This window comes from Dendroctonus ponderosae, unplaced genomic scaffold, assembly GCF_020466585.1.
Source record: "Dendroctonus ponderosae isolate FM_Combo_2020 unplaced genomic scaffold, Dpon_F_20191213v2 Dpon_F_20191213_8, whole genome shotgun sequence".
Taxonomy (NCBI): Eukaryota; Metazoa; Arthropoda; class Insecta; order Coleoptera; family Curculionidae; genus Dendroctonus; species Dendroctonus ponderosae.
Window position 1 is genome coordinate 9,304,044 of NW_026019016.1, and position 13,959 is coordinate 9,318,002.

Here is a 13,959-nt window from a genome sequence, read left to right on the forward strand (position 1 = left end):
TTTCAGGTTCTGCTATCTTACTGTAGCATTTCCCCTGAACTAATCGCATATCCGCAAATTCGTGAAAGGAAATTCAAAGTAAGTCACAGTTTGACAAGGCCTATCCACCTATAACTATCTGTTAATGACAAAAAATATCATTGCCGCTGTGCCTTTTCATCAAAAAATTGTAGAAGAGAACTTTTTTGATAGTAAAAATTTTCGTAATTTGAAGCAATGATCGCAATTTTTCTTTTTGAATGCTTAAGGCTTCCAATATGCTACCAATTAAACATGGAACCATTTCAAAATAATGCTTAATAACAAAGTTGAAATTCGATCTTCAACTGTTAATATCTTCTAGAAATTTTCGAAAAAAAAATTGTCATTATTTTTCTCGTACTCCCCAAGGGAGATTTAAGGGGTGATAGAGGTATCGCCCCTTAAAAGGAATGACGCCAATTTTGAATCAACCTGTATAAGATAATATGCAGACAATAAAATCAACCTACCAAATCAACTCGAGTCAACTCTTTAATACACGAAAGACTTTCATACAAAATATTTAAACAATTGGTAAATTCTTAGTAGAGTCCAATAAAGCACTGAAAGAACGAACAACATTGAAAAATTAAGTTTTTTGCATTAAACTCGTTATTACGAATCGTACATGAAAGTGTTCATTTGATCTGATGTTATAGTTATCAAAAACGGTTCGTCTCTCCAAAGAAAATGCAGATATAATTATATATTGGTGGCTGTCTGTGTTCAATTTTGTAAATTAAAAGCAAAGTAAATGTTATAATCAACAATCACTTCAAAATACTCACAAATATTTTAATTTTGTAAGAGTACATACATACAAGTTGAGAAGATAGTGATTGCTTAACAAACACTTGTTCGACATATTCCTAACAAATTCCTACTAGGTGTCCAACCTTATCTGTTTTCAAATTTCTGAAGTACAAAGAAAAACCGATCCCTTTTTTTCGAATTTTTAATTGGTAATAGAGTTAAAAGCACAAAAAATCAACTAAAGAAGTTTCAATTACATTTTATCGCCCAAGATAATTTAAATGAATTTAAAAAAAATCGGTTAATTTTAAATTATATAAATTGTTAATGATAAAGACTATATTTTGGTGTGAAAGTTGCGACCAACAATCGCTAATAACCGTATTACTCAGGAGCCATCCCAATAAGCAAATTTACTAACAGCAAGAGCATTTCCTTACAGTAGATCTATAATAACCCGTATACTGATAACCAGAGTTTATATTAATTTTTCTTGAATTTTCATTCTCATCATTATACTCATCCACTGATATCAAAAAGCTTCCAGCTTTGGTATTGACATTTTTTGTGCAGAATCCGAATTAAATGTCAGGCTTATTCGCTTTAGAAACACGCTTCACGCCAAATGTGTTAAAAATTACTACATTATGGCCTATCTGTAAACCTATCTCAGCATACAGTAAGGCAAAAACGTAACATTTGCCATGACAGTACATCCCTCAAATTTATCTCCTACAAGTATTCGGATGCAGAAAGCCTATCAAAATCCGTCAAGAGCTTTTCGGAAATTCCCGATGGTTTACTCCTGGCATGACATAAAGCTAAACCGAGCCGGTGCCAATCAACAACGAGAAAAAGGAAGGAAATTGAAACCTTCTTAGCATGAGGTTGGGGTATACGAAAATATGAACTGTCAACATTTACATCGGCGACACAAGTTTATGTAAGACTCCCCGGAAAATCAATATCTGCGATTTATAGGATAGTTTCAGCTTACATAGCGGTGGTTTTTACTGACTGAATTTCTGATAGAATTTATCGTAGCTAAGTATATCGATAAGTGAAAAACTTACAGTTGAAGAGACAATTTAATAGAGGTCCTATTGATTAGTAAATAGATTTTTTGTGGGATACTCACCCTACGGTGTGAATTGATATGTTTCAGGAATAATTATTTGTCTCAAACGCTTGTTAGCCAATAAAATTGGGAGTATGTTGCTGAATTTGCAGCAATAAAAGTTAATTGAAATGTGTGCCTTAGACACAGAACTTCCAATAATTTGCTGTTAAATTATTGACGAAAAAAGTTGTTATTTTTTATTCTGAAATTGAAAATCTTTTGACTTTCGAACGAAATAAACATTTCGATTGTCCGCACAGGAAAACCAAAATATTATTTGGCTGGAACGATGTAACAACGAAACCTCAAATAAAAAAAATTATCAGGAAGACCCCCTTCTAAAATGACTAGGAGAACACGCTGTTTAAATATTTTAACATATTTACGGAACACCCTATATAACATTAAAAAAAATACATAATAATAAGACGATTTTTAGAATTCATAAGTCAATTATGTCAATTATACATATCTGTAATTATCACATTGGACATTAAAGATCAAAATGAAAACATTAAGTTTGAATACAATTTTATCAGAGGACAAATCGCAGTAATAAAATTCCTACAATTTATCAGACTTCCAACCACTCGCGCTGTTCCATATTGCAATGTTAAAAACAATCAATCAAAACACTTACCGTGAGAAGTGAGGACAACCTGCGTCACGTCGGTCCGTCACAGGATGAACAGCACGCTTTTTTGATGCCTGAAAAAAATTTACAGATCAAAAATCATACAAACTATCAGAACTAAAGAAATTTTCTCCATACACGACAAATTAATTATAAAACAATAGACGTATTTTTTATTCGATACAATGTTATGTACATGTTTCAGTCATCAGGGCCATTTTTTCCTGGTGTTTTTGGGCGACGGATTTAACCGACTCCCTTGTAGAAATATATTAATGACCGTAACGATTGATGTAAAATTAATTACTCTCGTCGGCCCCCCTGATAAATTGTGACACCTGGGACCCGAACAGGAAAGTGAAATTACGATACGATGACACAAAAAGTTAATTGAATATTTCCGATCTAATAACTCGACATTGGGCACATTTTTTCGCGGAACAGTCAATTTGTTAATTCAGTATTTGTATTTCCGCAGGAATTCTGATATTAGCCCGTAAACAAGCTGTACTAAATACATTATGATCCTACTACCAGCGTGAGTGGTTCATAAATAAAGTTATTGGATTTCACTTAGAGAGAACGAATTTTATTTTTTTTATTAAAAATATAGGAACGGCTTTTGAACATTTAATTCATATTTTTATTTTTCGTATTCAGTTCATCAAGTCGACCAAAATTTCAATCCAGATAAAGCCACTTGTCACAGCCAACATGTGCTGCATGCTTTTTCGAAATACATTCGTTACATTTTTAAATCCTAACTGTTCCAATTAGCGGCTCAATTTCTCAAAGGATTCCATAATCTACATTTAACTTAACACATGGTTACAATACAAATTATCTAGTAGCTTTCAAATAAAAAAACTTATTTTACAAACGGTATTTCTGCTTAATTTGCAAATGTTCTCTTGACGATTATCTTATTCTTCGTACTATAGTTGAAATATATTTTGAATTGAGCATTTGCTTTAAATAAGATATTGAAACGTATCGTGATGAAAAACGTCAAAAGATTAAAGATAATTTTTCAGTTATCAATAAAATATAAGTTAATATCGTGGGTAAAAGGTAAAACGGACCAAGTTTAAAATATACATTTTTGGTAAATGCACTTTTAAACCGAGCCAACAATTATATGAGAATCTTTTTGGAAACTTGGTCATTAAAAACAAATTTTAGTGCACCTGTTCGTGTGGTCTTGGGGGACTTCGCCAGTTTTTGAAGACAAATATATTATTTTTTAAATTACTTGGTGAACAAACACTAATAAAGCAATTTTGGACTTGGTCAATTTTAGCTTTAACCCACGATATAACACTTTAACTGATTAATTGGTTAATTATAATTCAAGTGTTTAAGTTGCTAGCTTGAACGACTAGCTGTTTAGATTAGAAACAGAAGGACCAAATGATCCTTTCCGTCGTCGCGAATGAAGTATTGGTCTAAATCCCAAAAGCAAACTGAAACCATCCCAGAGGAAACTAGACTATCTGATTTAGAACATTGTCCGAAGGTGTCCTGACTTGCATTAGCATTAGTTATTCACTGTCCTAGAATAACGGGTCCCTGGATAAAACCTTAGCGGATTTAACGGTTACTTAAGATGCTGTCTTGGAAGACCTTATCAGCATGTTATGCACTTTACTTGAAAGCAACAATTGGCAAAAAATCAAAAACCATGTCCCGCTAGTGACATCTGGTCGACTGAAAGTACCGAAAACGAGGAGTGGAAATCAGTATTTTTAAAACCATCAATGTATTTCTCAAACAGCTCAAGTTCAGCCTATAAGAAATTAGAAAAATTGCCTGAAAAAATTATTCAGTTATTTCCATGGTTTGCTGATTAATTCAAATGCGAACAATTAAACAATCAGATAATTCAAATACATTAGTTAAAACTAATTTTATTGCAGTTACTAAATGTTCACAAATAAGATACAGAGATACATCTAGGAGCTAAAAATGATTTTTAAAAAGCAAACACATCCAGAAGCTTATCAAAAGAAAAGATACACATTCAGTGCATGTGTAACAAATGATTATTTAAAAAAAATTCGGAGCAAATATGTTTAGTAATCGTAACCTGAAGTAATTCGTAAAAACTCCCTACATATTTTAAAACATTTCAATATGAAATAAAAGTTAAGCAGATTAGTGTTCAATCATGGAGCGTTTCCAGGCAAGTTCCTTCCCACTGATTCCCAAGTTTTAATCAGTTTTTTCTGCCAGCCACATATGAAAATATTTTCGACAATAATGTATAGCATAAATTGCATATGACACGCCTCCACTGTCTGCGCAACACATTAATCAAAATGGATAAAATAAATTTAATTTACAAAAAAATCAAATCGTCCGAATGAATGTAAAAATTGATAACGCTCGACTGCTACAATCATTCAGGTCTGCATGCATCAGTCACTGCCAACGAATCAAAAAAAAAACGTTGTCTTCAATACAAAACGCGATTGCTCAATAATCGTATGAAAAAAATGACTACTAATTTTACCACGATAAAAAAAAACAACAGAGCATGTCATTTTGATTCAGCGGTATCTATTTGGAAAAAAATAAAACATACACTTTGGCAACTTGATGATGAACAACCTATCATAATATACACATAAATCGTTTCTGCAGTCCCGAAGGAAGGTAATAGCGTAAAGTTTCATTATTTTATTTATTTACACTTCAAAAAGTTGCAAATATTTCCCAATCATTTTCTTCAATATATTTGCCTATTTCTATAAACAGAAAACATAATGTTTGTTATATTTATACTTCAAGTCTGACAGAAAGCTAATTTGACGCAATTTATTTTCTCCAATCAAACGAGATTTTTGTCATCAATGTATTTTGTTTATTCAATTTTCCTATATTCTAGAAACGTGACACACTGACAAGATCTGACTGACTAACAGTTGCGATCCTATCTAAATACAGAAAGATCACAACTGATATAAACTAAAAATTTTAAATAGTACTGGAATAAAAATACATTTAAGAAATGTTATATAAAATTATAAAATAATAGGTAAGAAATACGTAAATATCCCAGCGTCCATTCCAAACCAGTAAATTTGCGTCGCGGTTCTTTAAGCGAGCGTCACACTCTTCGAGAGGGCTTCACACTGTACCAAATGTACTTATGTATGATTCGTGAAATGCGAAGCAATGAATTACTTACTAAGTTTCAAAAATCAATAGAAGATGTGTAGAACTTCTAACAAATCGTGTATTCCTGCAGTCCTAAAGATTCATTAAGATAGAAATAAGAAAGAAAAAAAAGCAAAAACTGGCAGAAAAATTACAAATTTAAAGAGTTCACAACTACAGCTAGGTAAACAGTCAAAAAAATCGTTTTCAATAAACTATTTCTTTCAAAAAATTATCTTCTAGTGTTCCAGAAAATAGCATCCAATTCAGTACACCTGCCAATACCTATTGACGATGAAAAAAAATTGCAAAAACCCTGGAACTAACCAGAAATCTGGTATTGACACCCTTTGCTTGGGAGTTAAATCGAAGCGTGTGATTTATCGTAAGATCTTGCAAGAAATTTTACCAAATGCACATTTATAGGATTTGTCTCGCTTTCCGGCTGGAAATGAATATATACATATTGGTGATTGAAATATTGGTGGTAAACTGATTAAGACCTAATTTGTGGCTAAAGTTCAACGTTGAATTCAATCTGATAAACAATTTCTTTGAAGTTTAACAAAATATTTTAGCAGTTTTTAGTGCACTACTATTCAGTCAATTGAATCAAAAACAATTTTAATAAATTACAACAAACAACCCATAAATAAATGGGCCGTTTCAAATTATCACTCCTTAAAATTAACCGGATTGAAAACAGATTAGTGGAATTTCCAATATAAATTTCAATATTGACGTTGGGAGTTTCCGGGGTGTCGGGACAGTAGGACATGTTGCAGACATTGGAATTTAATGCTGCTGCTTTATTGAAAAGATATTGTTCCGTTCCTGAGTGCAAACTTTGGTTTGGAATGTGGCATGTCTAACATTTTAAATATTTACAAATTGATTTACATTCGCTTCTACAGACAAAAATACAGCTGAAAGTTCTTTAATAATCCACCATAGACGAGGTGCACTATTTGTAACAATGGCGCATACAATAGTTGACACGGAGAATGAAAATGGAAACAGCAAGAATGGTTTAGACAAGTTGATTTTGTGAGCATATAAAATCTGTCCAATTGCATGAACCGAACTTGGAAAGAGAAAATATTATTAAAAGCATAGCTTATATGCACATAAGCCGTAGATAATTTCCCAAAATATAACAGAGTTGCTGAAATTATTTAGCCAAAAAATGTACGAATGTTAGGTTCTCAAAACCTTACAGAATGCAATCGCCTGAAACCCCACAATACTGATTAACAACTAAAATTACTTTCATCCAAATGTGCATATTATTATAAAATTGAGATATTTACAATCATCAAATTTTGTTTTTTATTTGGTGCATACAGTCAGATGCTATTTGTAAATTAGTTTCGATTTATAAAATAGTGATTAATTTTAAGTTAATGCGAACATTTCAAAAAGTAGTTATTGCGAACGAATTAATTGACAGCCTATTGCAACAAAACACTTAGAAATACAGTTTTAAAACAAAAATGACGATCAGTTATGCAAAAGTTGACATTAATTATGATGTAAATCGATTTTGTTGAAGTTTGAAGTTTTTCCATTGTTTGGAAACTTAGTTTTGCATTTCAACTTCATGGGTCTGCCTCAGTGTTTATTCACGTGTTAAATTACCAATTTTTTTACTTTTATTCTGTGATCGATTATAATATTTCATCGAAGATATTTTTTAATGTATGCGAAATATTTCAATTTTGTTTTATAGAAACAGTTACGATGGCTTAATGAAGTAGTATATAAAACTAAAAAGCGATTTTTTTTAACATTTTACATAAACATTAAGGAGGAACTTTATCCAAGAACCCAAAAATATTGATATAAAATAATAATCGTTATAGTTCTAGATAAAATATTGTACGTAACACGTAGGATATTACATTATTAACGCGCTTATGTGATTATATACAAGTCTTCACATGCGGGCGTTAATAATATTCATATCCTACTGGTTACGTAAATAACTATTAAGAATGTAAACTTAAAATCAAGTAAATTACCTTGCTGGCAACAAGTCTACCAAATTTTAAAAGAATATGTGTTATTCTATATTTAACAATAACCTTTGGGAAAAGTTGTTTCCGTGGGTCAAATCGTGTAAGACAAAAAAACAAAAATATAAATAAAGAATAAGACAATATAATCTACAATGAACAAATAATGTATAAAGCCAAATTGACGGTTTGGCCGTGTATACATGTATAAATGGGTCGGATTCTTCCGGTGTAAAAATAGTAAAAGAAATTAATTTTTATTAAAAACTGAGAAATTTGCAAAAAACTATATCAGAGATACGGCAGCAATGTTTTTCAAGGTAATCTGCCTAATTAACATTGCGCAAATACCTGTTGATCCGTAATTATTTAAAACTCCGGTAACCATGGAATTATACAGACTGACCATAAAATAGACAAGGATAAACGGTCAACTCAACAGGAATCGTTGAATGACGGAACGAACTTTCGAAATGTCAACCTGTTCTCATAACCTCTCTAAATTGGAGTTTATAAATAAACCATACAACACCAAACATTTGAATGGTTAACTCCAAACAAGCTAGTGCCTGTGTAATCTCCTTGTTATCCACTCTTATCAAGCAGCTTCTCGTATTCAGTTAATTAACTTCTGCTCCATTTGTATTTCCCTGTGCTGTGTATATCGTACAAAGGTGGTAGGAATGTATCCGGTATTTATTTGGTGCCTGGGAAAGTGTCAGTTGTGCTCTGAGTGCCCCTGGAAGGCCCTGATTCGATTATGTCCAATACTTGTTCCTCTGTCTGGAACCCGAGTAAGTATTCCAATATGCTACCAATTAAACATGAAACAATTTCAAAATAATGCCTAATAACAAAGTTGAAATTCGATCTTCAACTGTTAATATATTCTAGAAATTTTCGAAAAAAAAAATTTCAATATTTTTCTCGTATTCCCCAAGTGTCTCCATCACCCCTTAAAAGGAATGACGCCAATTTTGAATCACCCTGTATAATCAGGCAAGTAAATTATATGTGACTAATTTTTGTTGCATTAACTCGAAGGTCTATGTCTAACCTAAAGTTTATAATACATCAGATCCCTTGCCTAATCGCATAAACCTATAATGAAGTATGTTATAGCATTATATACTTTATTGCTACTGCACAGCATGTTTGAAGTTCCAGTTAGCGCGGATATTGGAATGTATATAAAAAGTAACACCTTAAGAATGTTAACCTGTACTACTTTTAAGTTCACCAAATTAGCCGACTACAGTAAAATATTCCTACGTTCGTTTGTAGTATTCAAATTAAAACCAAACTAATATACTACTATCCGTGGCACAATCAAAACGCCTCCAGACAGTTATATAATTTAAAGCACCTACCCACACAAATTGGTTAGGCACATAAAAGTGTTCCCCCCGTAAACACACACTTTTATGATGGTTTCAGTCTTTGTCGAAATGAAATATGCAAGAAATGCTCACTTTAATATTAATCTATTAAGGGGCGGAAGGAGGAAGTTCTATGTACCGACCGAGGACTAGTGTGGGATCCACTGGGACACAATAAAACTATCTATTTATCTGCTTATCTTGTAGCGATAGAAATAATTAATATGTAGATTTGGATGTCTTTCTTATAGATATTAAGGTTAATTTGTATGCAGTGTGGTTGAAAAAGTTTGTTTACTTGAAGCATACCACAAGAATATATCGGATTTCAACTTTGTTTCAAAATGTTCGACTGGACACATGTTACCTACTAAGGCACATCAATATATGTATGTAAAAAACACCAAACTTTAGTTTGTTATTTTGAAATTGCCGCTTGAGAAATAAACTTTTAAGATAACGCTTTGTTGAAAATTAAAAATCGCTAATGGAAATATTCCAATTAGGTCGATTAATATATACCCTTGATTAATACACACATCATTACTTAATTTTTGAAATGTTAGAGAAAAGAAGATGTAGCTTTTGCTTCATGACTTACTTACAGTGGTTTACCAGGGAACCAATATCGTTCAAAAAAAAATTTTAAATGTTATCTTTTCAGATTAAAATATACAGGGTATTCCATTTTAAAAAATTAGTTAATATCCGATAACTTGTTTACCTGACTCCGTATAGTTTTCCGAAAACGTAAGATTAATTAACAATCATTATAAAGAAACTTTTACATTAAGCGTTTATAAGATCTTCAGTATGAAAATACATATATAGTTATTTGGAAATTGATAAATTTTTACAGAGATACTTTATAAAAGAGTACAAAATGGGACATCCTGTACATGACACATTCTCATTTTCCTTCACACACCCACATTATCTGGTAAACTATTTGCAGCAGTCTGTTTCAATTTTTCTCAGCTGGAAATACAGTTTTTGTATTCATCGAATCAAATAGGCCAGTTTAAATAAACTGAAAATTGAAAATCAGGCAACTTTAGTTCACGAAAATTTCCGAAAAAGATTTGCCAAAATTTTTACCTAATAAACAAAATAGAACACAAGGTCTTAAGGAATAAATTAATTTGGCGAGTTTCTGGAAAAGGGTAAGCAAATAAAGCACATACTTTATTAATATATAATAAATTTCCAGTCTAAACACTGAATATTGTACTTACACCAAATAACGTCAAATAATTATCATTGGTATTAACGATATTACTAGATATTTTTATAGTAAGACACCTTATGCTACCTACTCGTACAGTACTTATGAGGGTAGCGTTTGATTTCTGATTAAATTTTTAACCAATTTTAATGAAGATTCAGTTGTCTTACATCATTCGCAATTTTGACCCAAAAATGTACTAAAAGAAAATGATAATGTTTTTTATAATCACCTCAAAGGAATCACTCGGGAGTGAAACTTACTTAAATTTGAAAAATGTGAAGTACAATTTAGTAACATTTCTGAAGGATATATTTATAAGCATGTAATGAGTAAACAGCTGTGTTTATTGAGATAGAAGTTCAGCTTTAATAAACATCATCTTTAATTCCTAGAGGCTTTTAACAAACTAGCACACAAGTGTTTGGTGCATTGTGCGAACTTAGCACATAAACAAATGTTCAAATATAATTTTAACGAAGTCTGCAAATAGAAGTTGAGTAGGTGTCATAATCATAATTTCAAGCTACTAAAAATTTACCTGAATATGTCCGAGCTATTTATTGAATTATTCAATAATCATTTCGGGCACTAACGTTAAAGTTTTCGACTGATATGAACTGATAAATACATTTTATTTTAATGTGAGTAATGGCTTTAAGTTTATAAACTTAGTTTACTTTTAGTAAGTGACATAACTACTTATTTAGGTTATGAGAGAAATATCAAAATCAATCATAATCTACATATGCTCATTCAAATTTAAACCGTACACTAGCAAGCCTAAATATGTTATTAAAGCAACAGAAACAACTGGTATTGATGTGTTAAATGGGGAGAATAGAATGACCACAAACAATAGTAGAAAACAACGAGTTTATTGATTCAACTAGCACTTTTGCAACGGAAATGTTCCCACGATCTAAATCGATGTGCCAAATTTATTACAAAAGCATTGAACTGATGTCGTAACAACTGCACACAGAAATATTTGAATAATTTATCACATGTGCAAAACAATAACAAATAAAAATCATAACCAACAAAATATGGTAAACTTACAGGGTTTTACGAGCGATCCGCCGCCCCAAATGCCCTGCTAGTAATTTTCACTTCATCAACACTCAATAAACTACCAAATGATACACTAAACTAATCAAATACACTAAACGAAAGCACTGAAATATAGAAAAATGTTTAATAAAACTAGATTTGTTGATTGCACTGGCAGCCATATGCCTTCAACTTAAAAACCCTATCAAAATTGACGTTTTGTTGGTGCCGCCATCTAAGTGGGAGCTTTTAAACGTTGCTTCTAAATTGAATGTGCTTTGGAAGGAAACCGTTAGGATTCATAACGGCTGTCCACTAACGTATAATGAAAGCTTTGTAGCTCCTATTGATTCCGTTACATAAAACATGTTGAATTTGAGATCATGTGGTACAACTCTTTGGCAGCTATTAATTATTGGTAATTGCCCCATCTTATCAGATTGGTTTTTGAAGAAAAAGTAAGGTTTCTTCAGTTTCATTCAAATGATGAAGAATATCTGCTTTGAATATTCTATTCTAGGCGAAACGTGTGCACTATTTTTATTTAAAATCTATATTTTTCCAAAAAAATCTTGCTCTTTGGCAAATAACGCAGAGCGTAACACATTGAAGGTATATTGAGATTTCGCTAATTTAATTAGTAGGTACCTAGTTGAACATTTTGCTCTTGAATAGATTTTTAGAGGTTTGCCCTACTTCTGAATATATTTAAAGAATACTGACATTTATTTGAGTTACATAAAGTTTTTGAGCTTGTATGAAAACATAATCATAATATAATATTATATATCCCTTATACCTTATAAAATTACAGCAATTGCAATAAAACTTTTTTGAGAATCTTTATCAAGTAAGTAATTGAAAATACCTCTAATTGTAATTATTTTGATTTATTGGCAATTGGCAAAGTTTGCAGCTTCACGCAAATCATTATTTCCGTATTTATGCTTATCCAAACTATATCTGCAATAATTTTCGAGATCTCTCTATAGTAACGGAACAATTTTGAGCACAAAAATCCTTTGTTTAGTTACTCAGTATCCAAATACACTGAATATACAAATATATTCAGCTTGTTGAAAATAACATCTACTGTTTTATAGTAATTTTTTAACACTATTAACTGCTTAACGAATCTTCTACATCTACCATTTCGATTATATTAAATGAAGAATGAAGAACCGAAAAAATAAGTAAAATTGTCTTGTAATGCTTTACTAATTAATCGAACCAAAAAAGCAGAAACGTTCAGTTTTCCGCTAAGTGTAGCAGGAGCTGAAAATTCGCTTCTTTCTTTAAATACGACGTAGCTTTTTGAGACAAATGGCGGCTAAGTCGACGAAATTGGAGCAAATTTAGCTCCATGTAGGTGAACTGGAAGAAATAGCCTGTTAATTTTTAATTTAGAGTGGTGTTTCGATAGATTAACTGTTTTGTCTAGCCGTATGTTTTGAACATGACATTTAATTAAAAGCTTCGTGTAGATTAAGAGATATATCCACAATCCAAAGCTTATTTTCTTATATAAAATTCAACTCCAAACCCTTAGTAATAGGGTGATAAATATTGAAATGCTTTGTCTACTGGCATATCAAGAATGATTTATCATAAGCGTAAATAAGTAACGAAATTGGCAGGGTACCTGGTCTTCTAGAATTTTCCTGGAACCTAGAACAAGACACTGGAAATTCAAACCCTCCAAGCTTTATTACGATCAAGAAAAAGAGGAACAGGTTCTATGATAATGCGTTTCCACACAAACCAACAAAACAAATCCATGTGAATAAGCAAGCAAATTTTATATATGTTTACACTTCTACATGAAAAGTTTAACAATTCAAAAGTTCAATGCCAGTCAGCCACAATAGCCGTTACAAACATAGATCTTAAAATGTTCACTTTGTTTTCGATGGAATATTTTCATATCATATTTAATAAAGTATTGGTAATATATTAACTATATCGCATTAATAAAGACAATTAATGCATTGAGATAATTTTGTTTTGACGTATTTTTAGCAGCCCATTTCAGAGAGCCGACTTTCGACAAGATAAATCAATTTGTCTGGGCCATAAACGTTGTGACACCTCAGAAGACCTGCGGATAAGCTCAAAGTTATTGCTGTTATCGTTATTATGTGAACACTGTTTTCCTGTCCAGCAGCATTTTTTCATGGCAAACTCCAATAAACTAAGTCGAAATGCATGAAAAGCACCAACAAAAACTTCGTTTGTTGATAAAACAACCCTCTAAAATGCTCTAGTATTCAGCCCGTGCCATCGAAAACCTCTTGCACGTCATCAATTGCAAAATTTTACTGCCATCCTGGCAGAATATTAAACAGGATATTGTCGAGTTAAATAGAAGCTTTTTCATTGTACTTTATGCATTGGATTACTTGAGTTATTGATAAAACGCGAAATAATTTTTAAATCAATTTTTCATTTGGTATCATTTTAATTGTTTTTCTTGATCTTCAGCAATTTTACCAGACATTTTTGGACATTTAGTTTTGCGCTTTACCACGCGTTTTAAACCTGACTGTGTTTTATATTTTAGTACGGAAATATATGGAATCTTTAACTGCTCTCAGGATTGC

General features: G+C 31.6%; 1 protein-coding gene across 10 annotated transcripts in view; it reads right to left on the reverse strand.

Moving 5' to 3' along the window:
* The window catches only part of LOC109534484 (tyrosine-protein phosphatase Lar), a 455,803-nt gene that overhangs the window by 317,241 nt on the left and 124,603 nt on the right, over nucleotides 1–13,959 (reverse strand). For 8 of the 10 annotated variants that reach the window (XM_048669234.1, XM_048669236.1, XM_048669231.1 and 5 more), the window contains exons 1-2: nucleotides 11,369–11,555; nucleotides 2,535–2,602 (exon numbers count right to left, since the gene is read on the reverse strand). The gene's annotated coding sequence lies outside the window, so the exon portion shown is untranslated. Of the gene's footprint in view, nucleotides 1–2,534; nucleotides 2,603–10,847; nucleotides 11,013–11,368; nucleotides 11,556–13,959 lie in introns of those variants that run through there. The other 2 variants (XM_048669228.1, XM_048669227.1) reach the window with 2 other exon arrangements.